Here is a 14195-nt window from a genome sequence, read left to right as displayed (position 1 = left end):
TGGGACAGTATGAACGGTGCAGAGCACTATATGGGGCACAGATATGCTGCAATATGAACGGTGCAGAGCACTATATGGGGCACAGATATGGGGCAATATGAATGGTGCAGAGCACTATATGGGGCACAGCTATGGGACAGTATGAACGGTGCAGAGCACTATATGGGGCACAGATATGGGGTAATATGAACGGTGCAAGCACTATATGGGGCACAGATATGGGGCAGTATGAACGGTGCAGAGCACTATATGGCACAGATATGGGGCAATATGAACGGTGCAGAGCACTATATGGGGCACAGATATGGGGCAATATGAACAGTGCAGAGCACTATATGGGGCACAGATATGGGGCAATATGAACGGTGCAGAGCACTATATGGCACAGCTATGGGACAGTATGAACGGTGCAGAGCACTATATGGGGCACAGATATGGGGCAATATGAATGGTGCAGAGCACTATATGGGGCACAGATATGGGGCAGTATGAACGGTGCAGAGCACTATATGGCACAGATATGGGGCAATATGAACGGTGCAGAGCACTATATGGGGCACAGATATGGGGCAATATGAACGGTGCAGAGCACTATATGGGGCACAGATATGGGACAATATGAACATTGCAGAGCACTATATGGCACAGATATGGGACAGTATGAACGGTGCAGAGCACTATATGGGGCACAGATATGCTGCAATATGAACGATGCAGAGCACTATATGGGGCACATATATGGGGCAATATGAACGGTGCAGAGCACTATATGGCACAGATATGGGGCAATATGAACGGTGCAGAGCACTATATGGCACAGATATGGGGCAATATGAACGGTGCAGAGCACTATATGGCACAGATATGGGGAAATAATGAACGGTGCAGGGCACTATATGGCACAGCTATGGGGAAATAATGAACGGTGCAGAGCACTATATGGCACAGCTATGGGGAAATATGAACGGTGCAGAACACTATATGGCACAGCTATGGGGCAATAATGAACATGCAGAGCACTATATGGCACAGCTATGGGGAAATAATTATCTATTTTTATTTTTGAAATTCACCGGTAAATGCTGCATTTCCAACCTAGGCTTATACTCGAGTCAATAAGTTTTCCCAGTTTTTTCTGGCAAAATTAGGGGGGTCGGCTTATACTCGGGTCGGCTTATACTCGAGTATATACGGTACCTTTGCTGGAACTGCAGGTTTCTGTTCCCCAATCTATTTCAGGGTAGTTGAAGTCCCCCATAATAATGACTTCTCCTTGAGTCGCAGCTTCATCTATTTGCTTTATGAGGATATTCTCCATTGCTTCCATTATTTTTGGAGATTTATAACAAACCCCTATCAGTAATTTATTATTTTTTCCCCCTCCCCTTATCTCCACCCACAGGGATTCTACATTTTCATTAAATTCACCTATATTATCACGCAGGATGGGTTTTAAGGACGATTTTACATATGGACACACCCCACCCCCTCACTTATCTGTACGGTCATTTCTGAACAGACTATAGCCCTGCAAGTTAACAGCCCTGTCATGGCTCTCATCCAGCCACGTTTCAGATATCCCCACCATGTCATAATTATGCTCCAACAACATTAGTTCTAATTCGTCCATTTTGTTGGCGAGGCTTCTGGCATTAGTATACATACACTTGATATTCTTCTCTGTACCTCTATTCTTTCTTAAATTATTAACTGTTCTAACCCCACCCCCCATGCCACCGCCACCCCCAACTTCCTTATTTGTGCCCAGGTCTCTGTCTGCACTATCTTCCCCTCCTATAAATTGAATACCCTCCCCCCCAATCCCTAGTTTAAACAATCCTCCAACCTTCTAGCCATTTTCTCCCCCAGCACAGCTGCACCTTCCCCCTTGAGATCCTCAGCGATCTTACATTGATGTCCTTGATTTTAACATCCGAAATATTGGCCTACTGAAATGTATGTTCAGTAAATGTACTCAATGCTTGGTCGGGGCTCCTGTTGCATCAATTACTGCATCAATGCGTGTGGCATCGAGGTGCTCAGCCTGTGGCACTGCTGAGGTGTTATGGAAGCCCAGGTTGCTTTGATAGCAGCATTCAGCTCGTCAGCATTGTTGGGTCTGGTGTCTCTCCTCTTCGTCTTGACAATACCCCATAGATTCTGTATGGGGTTAAGGTCAGGCTACTTTCACACTAGCGTCGGTACGGGCACCATTTGTCCTGTTTGTATCCTGATCTCTTGTCTGTACCCTGATGTCCTCATGTACCCTGATGTCCTGCCTGGGTCCTGATGTCCCACCTATCTGTGCCTCGGTGATCCGTTGGTGCCTTGGGGTCCACTGGGTGGTACCCTTCTGAGGTGTGGAATTGACTTTACTTTAGCAAACTTTACTTTCTTTACCTGAAGTATCGGTTTAATCACATCCTACGTGTTTCTTTCTTTGTCCACATGCTCAGCTGCCACAGAACTCCGGTCTTTAGCCCCCCCCCCCCCCCCCAGTTTGGGTAGACCGGGTCCCCCTCTGCCGTTTAAAGGGTCCGTATTTCGCCCCACACCTTCTGAGGTTGGTCGGCTTGGGGTTTCTATGGGCTGGGCCGCATCTGCGGCCGCAGCTGATCATGACAGCACAAAAGTAAAGTAATTTCAAATGGCAACTTTCTGGCTTTAAGAAACACTAAAAGAAATCAAGAACAAAAAAATGTGGTAGTCAGTAATGGTTACTTTTTTTTAACCAAGCATAAGAGAAAAATTATGGAATAACTCAATTCTGAGGAAAAAATTATGGAATCAACCTGTAAGTTTTCAAACCCAAAAATAACATCTGCATGAAATTATATCTGCTCGTTAGTCTGCATCTAAAAAGGAGTGATCACACCTTGGAGAGCTGTTGCACCAAGTGGACTGACATGAATCATGGCTCCAACACAAGACATGTCAATTGAAAAAAAGGAGAGGCTTATCAAACTCTTAAAAGAGGGTAAATCATGACGCAATGTTGCAAAAGATGTTGTTTGTTCACAGTCAGCTATGTCTAAAATCTGGACCAAATACAAACAAAATGGGAAGGTTGTTAAAGGCAAACATACTGGTAGACCAAGGAAGACATCAAAGCGTCAAGACTAGAAGCTTAAAGCAATATGTCTCCAAAACAGGAAATGCACAACAAAACAAATCAGGAACGAATGGGTGGAAACTGGAGTCAATGTCTGTGACCGAATTGTAAGAAACCACCTAAAGCAAATGGGATTTACATACAGAAAAGATAAATGAAAGCCATCATTAACACCTAAACAGAAGAAAACAAGGTTACAATGGGCAAAGGAAAAGCAATCATGGACTGCGGATGACTGGATGAAAGTCATATTCAGTGATGAATCGCGAATCTGCATTGGGCAAGGTGATGATGATGGAACTTTTGCTTTGTGCCGTTCCAATGAGATTTATAAAGATGACTGCCTGAAGAGAACATGCAAATTTCCACAGTCATAGATGATATGGGGCTGCATGTCAGGTAAAGGCACTGGGGAGATGGCTGTCATTACATCTTCAATAAATGCACAAGTTTATGTTGATATTTTGGACACTTTTCTTATCCCATCAATTGAAAGGATGTTTGGGGAAGATGAAATCATTTTTCAAGATGATAATGCATCCTGCCATAGATCAAAAACTGTGAAAACATAGATTAAAAAAAGACACATAAGGTCAATGTCATGGCCTGCAAATAGTCCGGATCTCAATCCAATTGAAAATCTTTGGTGGAAGTTGAAGAAAATGGTCCATGACAAGGCTCCAACCTGCAAAGCGGATCTGGCAACAGCAATCAGAGAAAGTTGGAGCCAGATTGATGAAGAGTACTGTTTGACACTCATTAAGTCCATGCCTCAGAGACTGCAAGCTGTTATAAAAGCCAGAGGTGGTGCAACAAAAGCATTAAGCTACTTACTGGTAGCGGCATTTTTCGGAGGCCCATGACAGCACTACGAGAGAGGGGATCCGCCCTTAAGGAACAGGAAACCTACAGATACAAAAGGGCGGCACCTCTCCCATGCATCAGTTGTATTTCAGAGCCTGAGAGGACTACCGCGGTTAGTGGTACACAAACATACATTATATACATTATATACATTTGGAAACCAAAAAATAATCTACTATATTGTAACCAGACACCATATGTGAGATTTACATACTACACTATTTACATATCAGGAAGTGCTACCCCCACGTGAATAGGGAGGGAACTAAGGGTGCTGTCATGGGCCTCCGAAAAATGCCGCTACCAGTAAGTAGCTTAATGCTTTATTCGGACTCCCATGACAGCACTACGAGAGATTTACAGAGATGTAAGCTACCTTAGGGAGGGACTATAGTCTGTAGCACCCTTAACCCAAAGGAGAGATCAGAGGAGGACCCCAAATCCAACCGATAGTGTTTAAAGAAAGTGGAAGGAGATGACCAAGTGGCCGCCTTACATATTTGCTCCACTGACACTCCAGATCTCTCTGCCCAGGATGACGCCATGGCCCGGGTGGAATGTGCCTTTAGATTCTGCGGAGCTGGCCCCCCACCTGCTGTATAAGCTAGAGATATAGTTTCCCTAATCCATTTGGCTAGTGAATATTTTGACACTCTAAATCCTTTCCTTGGACCTTGGAATGAAAGAAACAGTGCTCCATCTTTCTTCCAATTATCAGTAGCTGAGATATACTGAAGGAGAGATCTCCTAACGTCTAACGTATGAAGCTCCTGCTCTTTAGGATTAGAGGGCTTAGGAATAAAGGATGGCAAAACTATCTCCTGTGATCTATGGAAACGTGACGCTACCTTCGGCAGATATGCCGGGTCTGGTCTAAGGACTACTCTGTCTGATAAGATTTCTGTGTATGGAGGAGCTCTTGAAAGCGCCTGGATATCCCCTATCCTGCGAGCTGAGGTTATGGCAATCAGGAAGGCGGTCTTAAGTGTCAACATTTTGATTGAGGCCTCTTGCAGAGGTTCAAAGGGGGGTTTTGTTAGAGAGGACAGAACTAAATTTAAATCCCATGGAACTGTCCTATCCTTATATACCGGTCTAGATCTACTAACTGCCTTCATAAACCTCGCTATCCAATAATTGTTTGCTATATTGCATGAAAACAGGGCACCCAGAGCTGAGACCTGTACTCTAAGGGTACTAGTATAGAGTTTTAACTCGAAACCCCTCTGTAGGAACTCTAAGATTTGTTGTATTGGTATCCCGTCTTGGATGTCAAATCTTGAACAAGACAAGAACTTCCTCCAAGTTCTAGAGTAGATTTTTGTAGTTACTTGCTTTCTACTCTTTAGGAGTGTCTCGACTAAATTTGGAGAGAAGCCTTTCCCCACTAATAGTGACCGTTCAAACTCCACGCCGTTAAATGGAGTGCTGCCACTTGTGGATGGGAGATCGGTCCCTGAGAAAGCAGGTTCGGGATCTCTGGTAGTACCCAGGGAACCGATACAGACATTGTCTTGAGCCAGGCAAACCAGGTTCTTCTGGGCGAAAAGGGGGACGATAAGGATGACTTTCGCTCGATCCTCCCTGATTTTCCTCACCACTAGAGGTATCAGGTTCAGTGGTGGGAAAGCATAGGCCAGTGGAAAATCCCATTTTATCAGAAACACGTCCACCGCCAAGGGATTTTCCCTGGGATTTAGCGAGCAAAAAAGTTTTACTTTTCTGTTGTTTCTGGTGGCGAACAGGTCTACCACTGGTTGACCCCATCTGCAGACGATCAGATTGAAAATGTCTTCGTTGAGAGACCACTCTCCTTGCCTTAACATGTTTCGGCTGAGGAAATCTGCTGCCACATTTTCCTTTCCTTTGATGTGGAGAGCCGTCAAAGATAGAAAATTGAGCTCTGCCATCTGGAACAATCGATCCGTGATTTGCATCAATGTCTCGGAACGAGTTCCCCCTTGCCGGTTTATGTAAGCGACTGCAACTCTGTTGTCCGACAGAATTCTGACGTGCTGGCCCTGCAGATATATGAGGAATTTTTTAACAGCCAATTCAACCGCCAACAACTCCCTCTGGTTGGATGAGAATGTTGTGAAGGGTTCCCATTGTCCCTGGACCACCATGTCCCCCATGTAGGCTCCCCACCCTGAAGAGCTGGCATCCGTGGTTATCACCCGGGACACATTTACTATCCAGGGGACCCCTGCTGATAAATTATTTTTATCTGACCACCACCTAAGGGAATCTAGCGTGGTTGGCTCTAACGTTATTTTCCCATTTAACGCGCCTCCCAAGGCTCTGTCATGGAACAAGACTTCTCTTTGTAGGGATCTGGTGTGGAACTGAGCCCACTTAACTGCTGGAATGCAAGATGTGAGTGACCCAAGTAGGGACATTGCTTGCCTAAGTGTCATGGAAGGTGTATTAATTGCATTTAACACATAAATTTGAATTAGATCTATTTTTTCTATGGGGAGGAGACACTGTTGTGTCACTGAATCCAACATTAGACCCAGGAACTTTTGAATATTTAGGGGCTGTAACTTAGATTTTTCGAAGTTTATGATCCAACCCAGGTGTTCTAGCTTGGCTTTAGTAACCTCCCATTGTGACAGACAGTGATCTATCGAGTTCCCTACAATGAGGAAATCATCCAAGTAAGGAATTATAAGGACGTTTGATTCTCTTAAGTGTGCCATGACTTCAGCGATTATTTTAGTGAACACTCTAGGAGCAGAAGTTATCCCGAAGGGGAGTGCCCTGAACTGAAAATGTTGAATCCTACCCCCCATTAGTACTGCTACCCTTAGGTATCGTTGGAAATCAGCGTGAATGGGTACATGATAGTAGGCATCTTTCAAATCCACTACTACCATAAAACAATTGTTGAAAAGCATTTTTATTGTTGAATTGATGGACTCCATTTTGAAGGTATGTTTCACCAAAAACTTATTGAGACCCTTAAGGTTTATAATGGTCCTATAAGACATATCCGGCTTTTGAATTAGGAAAAGGGGAGAGTAGAACCCTTTCCCTGCCTGAGAATACGGCACTTCAATCAAAACATTTTTGGAGCAAAGAGTCCTCACTTCCTCTTCTAAGGCAAATTGTTCAGTGGGAGATGAGCGCCAGGGTGTTAACTGGAATTTGTCCCGTGGGGTATGGACAAACTCAAGTCTAAGACCATGGGAAACAGTGTCTTTTATCCAAACACTGTTTGTGATTTTTGACCACTCTGCCGAGAAATGCGACAGTCTCCCTCCCACCGGGATTGCCAGTCATTGGTCTTGTTTTTTGTTTTCCGTCGGGTTACGGCGAAACATGAGACCTGTGCCTCTTTTTCGCTTATCATCCCATCTGGAACGATCCCTACCCGGTGAGAAGGTCCGCCTTCCTCCCCGATTGAACCTTCTTTTGTTGAAGGGACGACGATATGGATTGAAAAGGTTAGGAAATTTTTTCTTATCATCTCCTGCCTTCTCCAGGAGTTCGTCCAGGGTAGGTCCGAATAGATACTCGCCCTTACAAGGGATAGCGCAGAGTTTTGTTTTTGCCTGCATATCCCCCGGCCAGCATTTCAACCATAGGGCTCTTCTCGCAGCATTAGAAAGACCTGCTGCCCTAGCCGCCAATTTAACAGAGTCAATTGAGGCATCCGATAAAAAAGCTGCCCCCTCCTGGATTACTGGTAACGCTGCAAGTATGGAATCTCTAGAGGCCCCCTGTTTTAATTGGGTTTCTAACTGGTCCAGCCAGACCATTATTGACCTTGCCGTGCAGGTTGACGCCACCGCAGGTTTTAAGGAGCCGGCTGCCATCTCCCAGGTTCCTTTTAGGAAGGTATCCACTTTCCTATCCAGGGGGTCTTTAAGCGTACCCATATCCTCAAACGGGAGAGAGGATCGCTTTGCCACCTTGGCAATTGCCGCGTCCAGCTTTGGGGCCTTTTCCCAATTACCCACTGCTGGGTCATCAAAGGGATACCGACGCTTCTGCGCAGGTGGTAAGGAGCCTTTCCTCTCCGGTTTTCTCCACTCCCTGTTGATAAGTTCCTGTATCTTTTCATTCAGGGGAAAGACTCTGCGCTTCCTCTGTTCTAGGCCGCTGAACATCATTTGTTCCTTAGATAGCTGAGGCTTGGGTTCTGTTATACCCATTGTGCCTCTGACCGCTTTTATTAATTTGTCTATCCTCTCTATGGGTAAACAAAACCGGGCAGCGTCTTCCCCCGACGAGGAAGATGATGCTGCTGAATCATCCGATTCTTCACTCTTGTCTTTATCCACAGATGAATCAGATGCCCACTGAGTTCTCTGCTTAGAGCCTGACTGTGAAAGATCCTTAATGGATTGCTTGACCTCCCTTCTAACCATTTCCTTCAGACTGGCCACCATAGAAGAGGATTCTTCTGCCACCTACAGGGATAAGTAAGGTAGACTAGAGTGTAAGATCTACATGATATATCCCCTCCCTACTTTCCAGGACCTCACCGTCTGCTGGATACAGGGGTCACATAGTTTTTTAGGGTGTGAGTCAGGCAAGGGGACCCCGCAGATGGCACACTCCCTATGCTTCGCCTTACTGACGCTTTTCTTTCCCTGCATAAAACATATGAGGGGAAACTAGTCACTAAGTGAACTTTCTCGAAGATCACTTACCAGAGGCTGCCCACACCCATAGAGATACCGAAGCACGAGGGGGATCTTTTTTGGCTGATGCTCCAGACCCCTGTCTGGAGGAGCTTCTGCGGCCACATCCATCGCTCCTTTTCTCACGTTCCTTCTCCATAAGCTTCTGGGGTTCTTCATCCAGCAGCAGAGGCTGCTGATCCTGATCAGACTCCATCTGAAGCAGTTTGGAGACCAGGAGCAAGGAACGCGCACCTGGAGCCGATATATAGCCCCTCCTTCGGCCAGCGTAATTGCACCGCGCTTCCAGTTGCTCCCCTTCCCCCCATGCAGCTGCAGGGGATCAGCCGACACCTGAGGGTGATGAGCGCACATTTTCCGGTGGGCGCCGCCATCTTGGAGCTCCTGCGCATGCGCAGAAGCTCCGTGACCCGGAAGTCACAGCTGGCTCCGCCTTCCGACGTCACCTGTTAGCGCTGTGAACAACGTGGGACGCCGAGACTTGCCACGAGACTCCGGGTGGCGCCCCCTCAATATCGCCGACCCCTCAGAGCCTCCCCTAAGCCGCTCAAGGGAGGGAAACCGTACACTCACCAAGCGCCGGCTTCGGAGATCGGACACCCCCTGGCGACCGCTCCACGCTGATGAGACACTGCCGTGCAGCCCCCCAGAGCCACCGTGTCTCCTTCAGGTACCCCGCACCGGCCGAGGTAGGAGACCCTCTCGCTACCTAATTCGGCCCGGCCGGCCTGGAATCCTAGTATCTTCCGTAGGATCCAGTCCCTTCAGGAACAGGAAACCAACTGATGCATGGGAGAGGTGCCGCCCTTTTGTATCTGTAGGTTTCCTGTTCCTTAAGGGCGGATCCCCTCTCTCGTAGTGCTGTCATGGGAGTCCGAATAAATACTAGTGATGTGTTGGAGTGTTTTTTTTTTTTGCTTGTTTGTTTTTCATGATTCCATAATTTTTTCCTCAGAATTGAGTGATTCCATAATTTTTTCCCTATGCTTGGTTAAAAAAAGTAACCATTACTGACTACCACATCGTTTGTTCTTAATTTCTTTTAGTGTTTCTTAAAGCCAGAAAGTTGCCATTTGAAATTACTTTATTTTTGTGCCATGTCTGTGATCTGCTTTATTTCTACAAAATTAAACAACTGAATGAACATCCTCCAAGGCCGGTGATTCCATAATTTTTGCCAGGGGTTGTTCCCACACAAGGCTTACCTTTCCTCCTTGTTCCCCCCTGCAGAGCGTCTCAGCTCCCCTGCTGGCACACGCTGAATCAGAGGCAGAGGGGGGATGTGATGGGAGAGGGAGCATCATCTGATGCTCTCTCCTCCATCACTTTCAACTATATCAGCATGTATGATGCCAATAAGTTGAATGCGGGTGAGGGGGAGGCGCCGCGCCCCTCTTAGTCAAAGCCCCATAGCGGCTGAGTGGTGTGCCACTATTAGCGGGACACCAATGGCTGGGGGCCCCTAGACAGCTGCCTGGTCTGCCTGCCCCTAATGCTGGCCCTGGCCATACACTATGTGTAAAGCCCCCGTCACACACAGCGAGATCGCTAGCGAGATCGCTGCTGAGTCACAAGTTTTGTGACGCAACAGCGATCTCAGTAACGATCTCGCTATGTGTGACACGTAGCAGCGACCAGGCCCCTGCTGTGAGATCGCTGGTCGTGTCGGAATGGCCTGGACCATTTTTTGATCGTTGAGGTCCCGCTGGGTAGCACACATCGCTGTGTTTGACACCTTACCAACGACCTCGCTGACAGGACGTCCCATTGAATCATCATGAAATAGCATCGTTCTACAGGTCGCTACAGGTCGCCGCATCGCTGCTGCGTCGTTGGTGAGATCTCACTGTTTGACATCTCACCAGCGACCACATAGCGACGCTTGAGCGATCCCTGACAGGTCGTATCGTTGTCGGAATCGCTCAAGCGTCGCTATGTGTGACGGGGCCTTAACGGGTGTTCAATCGGCCTGTATAAACAATTGGTGGTGGCAGCTAGTAGCTCCTTTTGTTATTGTGGAACTGGCAGTGATCATACCAGGGTATATATAATTATTTATATTCCATGTGCTGGAATGGGAGTTGTATATACCACTCACTCACTATGAGTTCTCCAATAACTGGCCTAGTAGTGGAAGCAGCATCGGCCTCGTCCATCACTCAGACAATTGTGGAATTGCCCTGATGATTGGCGGCAGCAGAGATGCATCCCCTGACAAACTGGTGGCAGCGATGGGATCTGTGTGATCTCTCTCCGGTATTCTCCCTGACAAATGTTTGTGACTTTTTTTCTGAGGTGGAGAAACTTGTACAGATTATTATGACTAATTATCAGCACTCTAAGTTCACAATGGAAGCAAGAAATGTCTTCTTGTTAGAAGTATGGGCTGCAGACAGGTACCAGTAAAATTTCAATAATTTTTTATGATCATCCACGTTCTGTAAAAAAAAAATGTTGGCTGTCTGGGAATTTTTTTTATAAACAGTCCAGAAAAAAAATCTAATTGACAACCGTACTTTAGTGACTTGGAAATATCTTTCCCATTCCTTTCCTCTCCTGCTTGTATGTACTTGTAGTGTTCTGACAGCTGACATATTTCTTGTGCATTTGTCTGGCATGCTTCAAACATTGTTTTTCAAAGTGGAACAGAGGAGAGTAAACGTCCCGATAACATCTGCAAACAACTTATTTAAATTCCATAGTAAGGTTGCTGGTTACCAATGTGCAGAATATGGTGACTTGCATAATGTTACAATTCATAGGGCACTGATTATCCTTTAGAAATGAACCATTGTTAGGTGAGTAAAATATACTGGATGATATGGTACTGGTATGTCTATTGAGAGAACTATGTAGAAAAAGGTGGATCAGTCACCGCTGATGGATATCAGGTCTGAGGATGCACCAACCATGAGAAACCTGCTGAGTATGGCTGTCGTCTGATAAAATATAGAAAGCATGCTAAAGCTTAAAGAATAAAGGTCGGCTTAATTTTAATTTTATAAATCAATAATAGACATGAAAATAAGAAACGTTGTAAAATATGTTATCACAGAAATCTGCTTCTTTCTTCAGGACTGATCGGTCGTTCTCCATATTCTCAATTTTGAGGTGAAAGCTGTATTCAGTGATGACAGATTATTACGTGACTACCGAGACCAACCAGCAAAACTTTTCCCAAAACGTCCCATGTAAATATAACAACACACAGTTTTTCCACACTCTTTCTTTTATTGGATGGAGGTCGGTCACAGCCATAAAGACGAGCTCAGCACGTAGGTGCCATAACTCTCCAATAAGGCACGATTGGCCAGCTGAACAGGTACGAATCATTATGTCCCACCCCAAGTCAGATTCCTGCAGGAAAACCATCATGGTAGAACATTCACCACAGCCGTGACTTCAATATACCAACAATAACAACCAAACACACTGTACACATAAGAAAGGAAGGGAGCAAGGGTGGGATAGCGCAGCCTTGGGGTCTCACGGCTGTGAGGAGAGGGACAGGAAGAGGCAGGGCCTAAGCTTATAAAGAGGGGAACAAGGGAGGAAAAAACGCATCATTGAGTGAAAAAACAAGAGGGGAAGAGAGAGAACATGGGACACAAAACCGTAACCCCTTAAATGGGGCATACAATAAATACAATAAATGATTGACGTGCCCTCCATACTCTGGAGATGACAGTTACTACTGATAGGGTGCTATGTAGAAAGGAGAGAGGAGCTAGAGGCAAAGCTCCTACTTTCCCCTCCTTTCTACATAGAATCTCATAAAAAACAACTGCAGTCTCCTATTTTTTAATTTTTATTTATTTTACTCACTTCCACAGCACTTTACAGACATCATCACTGTCCCCGATGGGGCTCACAATCTACATTCTCTATCAGTATGTCTTTGGAGTGTGTGAGGAAACCCACGCAAACACGGGGAGAACATACTTGCAGATGTTATCCTTGGTGGGATTTGAACCCAGGACCCCAGCGCTGCAATGCTAACCACTGAGCCATCTGTCTCCTCTTTATGCTATAACCGACCTCCATCCATTAAAAGAAAAGAGTTTATGGTCATTTGTGTGTTATTTCTTCATGGGAACCTTGTTGGTTTTGGTGTACCTGGGTCTCATCAGTCATTACAATATAAACTAAATGAAGCATCCAGTATACGGTTTTTTACTTTCACACTGGGAACGGTCTGAGGATCCACTTTTGACCCCTCAATAAAAGTATATTTCCATGTAGACCGTAGGCCACCAGACATGTAACATGTAGACTATGCGCCTGTATTTTCCATCTTCCAGCAGGAAGGACAGTGAATATTTATGTCCTGACTCGAGAATAAACTGCTCCTTGTTCTTGGACTGTGGAGGGCTGAGGGCGGCCTCATGGCCCAGGCTTCAGGCTTGTTATTGGTGAGGGGAGAGCAGCCAGCTGTAGGAGGGACGAGCCCTCATCCCAGATGGGACAGTGAGTCTTCTGTCTGCACACAGCTGCCTGCATCCCACACTGCATTCTGTGTAGACGTGGTACAGGGAGGGGGAGAGCACAGGAAAGCTGCATGGCTGAGGATCACAAGGTAAAGGGGAACGCGTCACATTTGGGGTGCACCTACAATATGGACATATGATGGCGGTGAGCGGGATCTTCGCCTATTCACCACTGAGCCATAGCTCTGTGGGTTTTCACCTCTTCACTGTTGTTAGAGTAAAGTTTAACTTCTAAAGATCAAATCAGATAAAGATACAGGTGCCCACATCTCACTGAGCCCTACGTGGCCCCCTACAGGTGGGGTGCGATAATGTCAGTGATTGGAGGTCCTGTCTGCTAGAGGGGCTCTCCCCACTAATTCCTCATTGTTAGGGGTGCATATAGGAACATGGGGGCACCAGCAGCTCCAGGTAATGTGACTGATGAGTTTCCAGCTTTTGTGATGGTACACCGTCTAACTTTACGTTTCTTTGTACTTTGTGCCACGTTCGCTCTGCTTCCTCCACCCAAACTCCTGCTCTAAACCTTTTTTTCCTGCAAAGTGTCATTAATCTAACGGGTTGGTTAATATTTTCAAGAGTAAATCTACCAAAAAAGAAGAACAGTCTAGCAAGCAGTCATGTAAGCTGAGATCCAACGTTCATGCTTTTGTCATTTTTTATAAGCAGCAAGAAATCCAGAAAGAATTTGGACTTTGTATTTTACATCTCAGTAACTTTATGCTATTGCGTTCTCTTTCTTATGAATATCACTGAAGCCTAGCTCTAGGTAAAAGAAAATTCTTACTCCATTGTGGTCTTTGATCTTGTTCTCATCCTTTCAGACAATTATATAAACTGAAGGAAAGATCTAAGTAAATTATATGTTCATCAAGAGGGCTGACTCCTTTGTCCAGAAAGTGCGGTCTTCTGAGGGAGTCTTGTGTTTGTCAGCTCTTCAGACCTTTACCGTAGACTTTTGGGGTGGAGAATGAGAGGGAGTTGTGCGGATGGGTCTCCTGTTGCTTCTTTCCATTTCAAGTTATTTCTTATTGATGTTTCTCCTTATTAGTGTTCCTCCTACACATGAAGAAATATGTG

General features: G+C 45.7%; 1 protein-coding gene across 2 annotated transcripts in view; it reads left to right on the top strand.

The window, feature by feature from the left end:
• The first annotated feature begins 13113 nt into the window (after nt 1-13113).
• The window catches only part of PHLDB1 (pleckstrin homology like domain family B member 1), a 283627-nt gene continuing 282545 nt past the window's right edge, over nt 13114-14195 (top strand). For both annotated transcript variants that reach the window (XM_069741034.1, XM_069741030.1), the window contains exon 1: nt 13114-13204. The gene's annotated coding sequence lies outside the window, so the exon portion shown is untranslated. The remainder of the gene's footprint in view (nt 13205-14195) is intronic.

Source organism: Ranitomeya imitator, chromosome 10 (assembly GCF_032444005.1).
Source record: "Ranitomeya imitator isolate aRanImi1 chromosome 10, aRanImi1.pri, whole genome shotgun sequence".
Lineage (NCBI taxonomy): Eukaryota > Metazoa > Chordata > Amphibia > Anura > Dendrobatidae > Ranitomeya > Ranitomeya imitator.
Note: the sequence above shows the minus strand (reverse complement) of the source record. Positions and strands in the feature narration are given on the sequence as shown.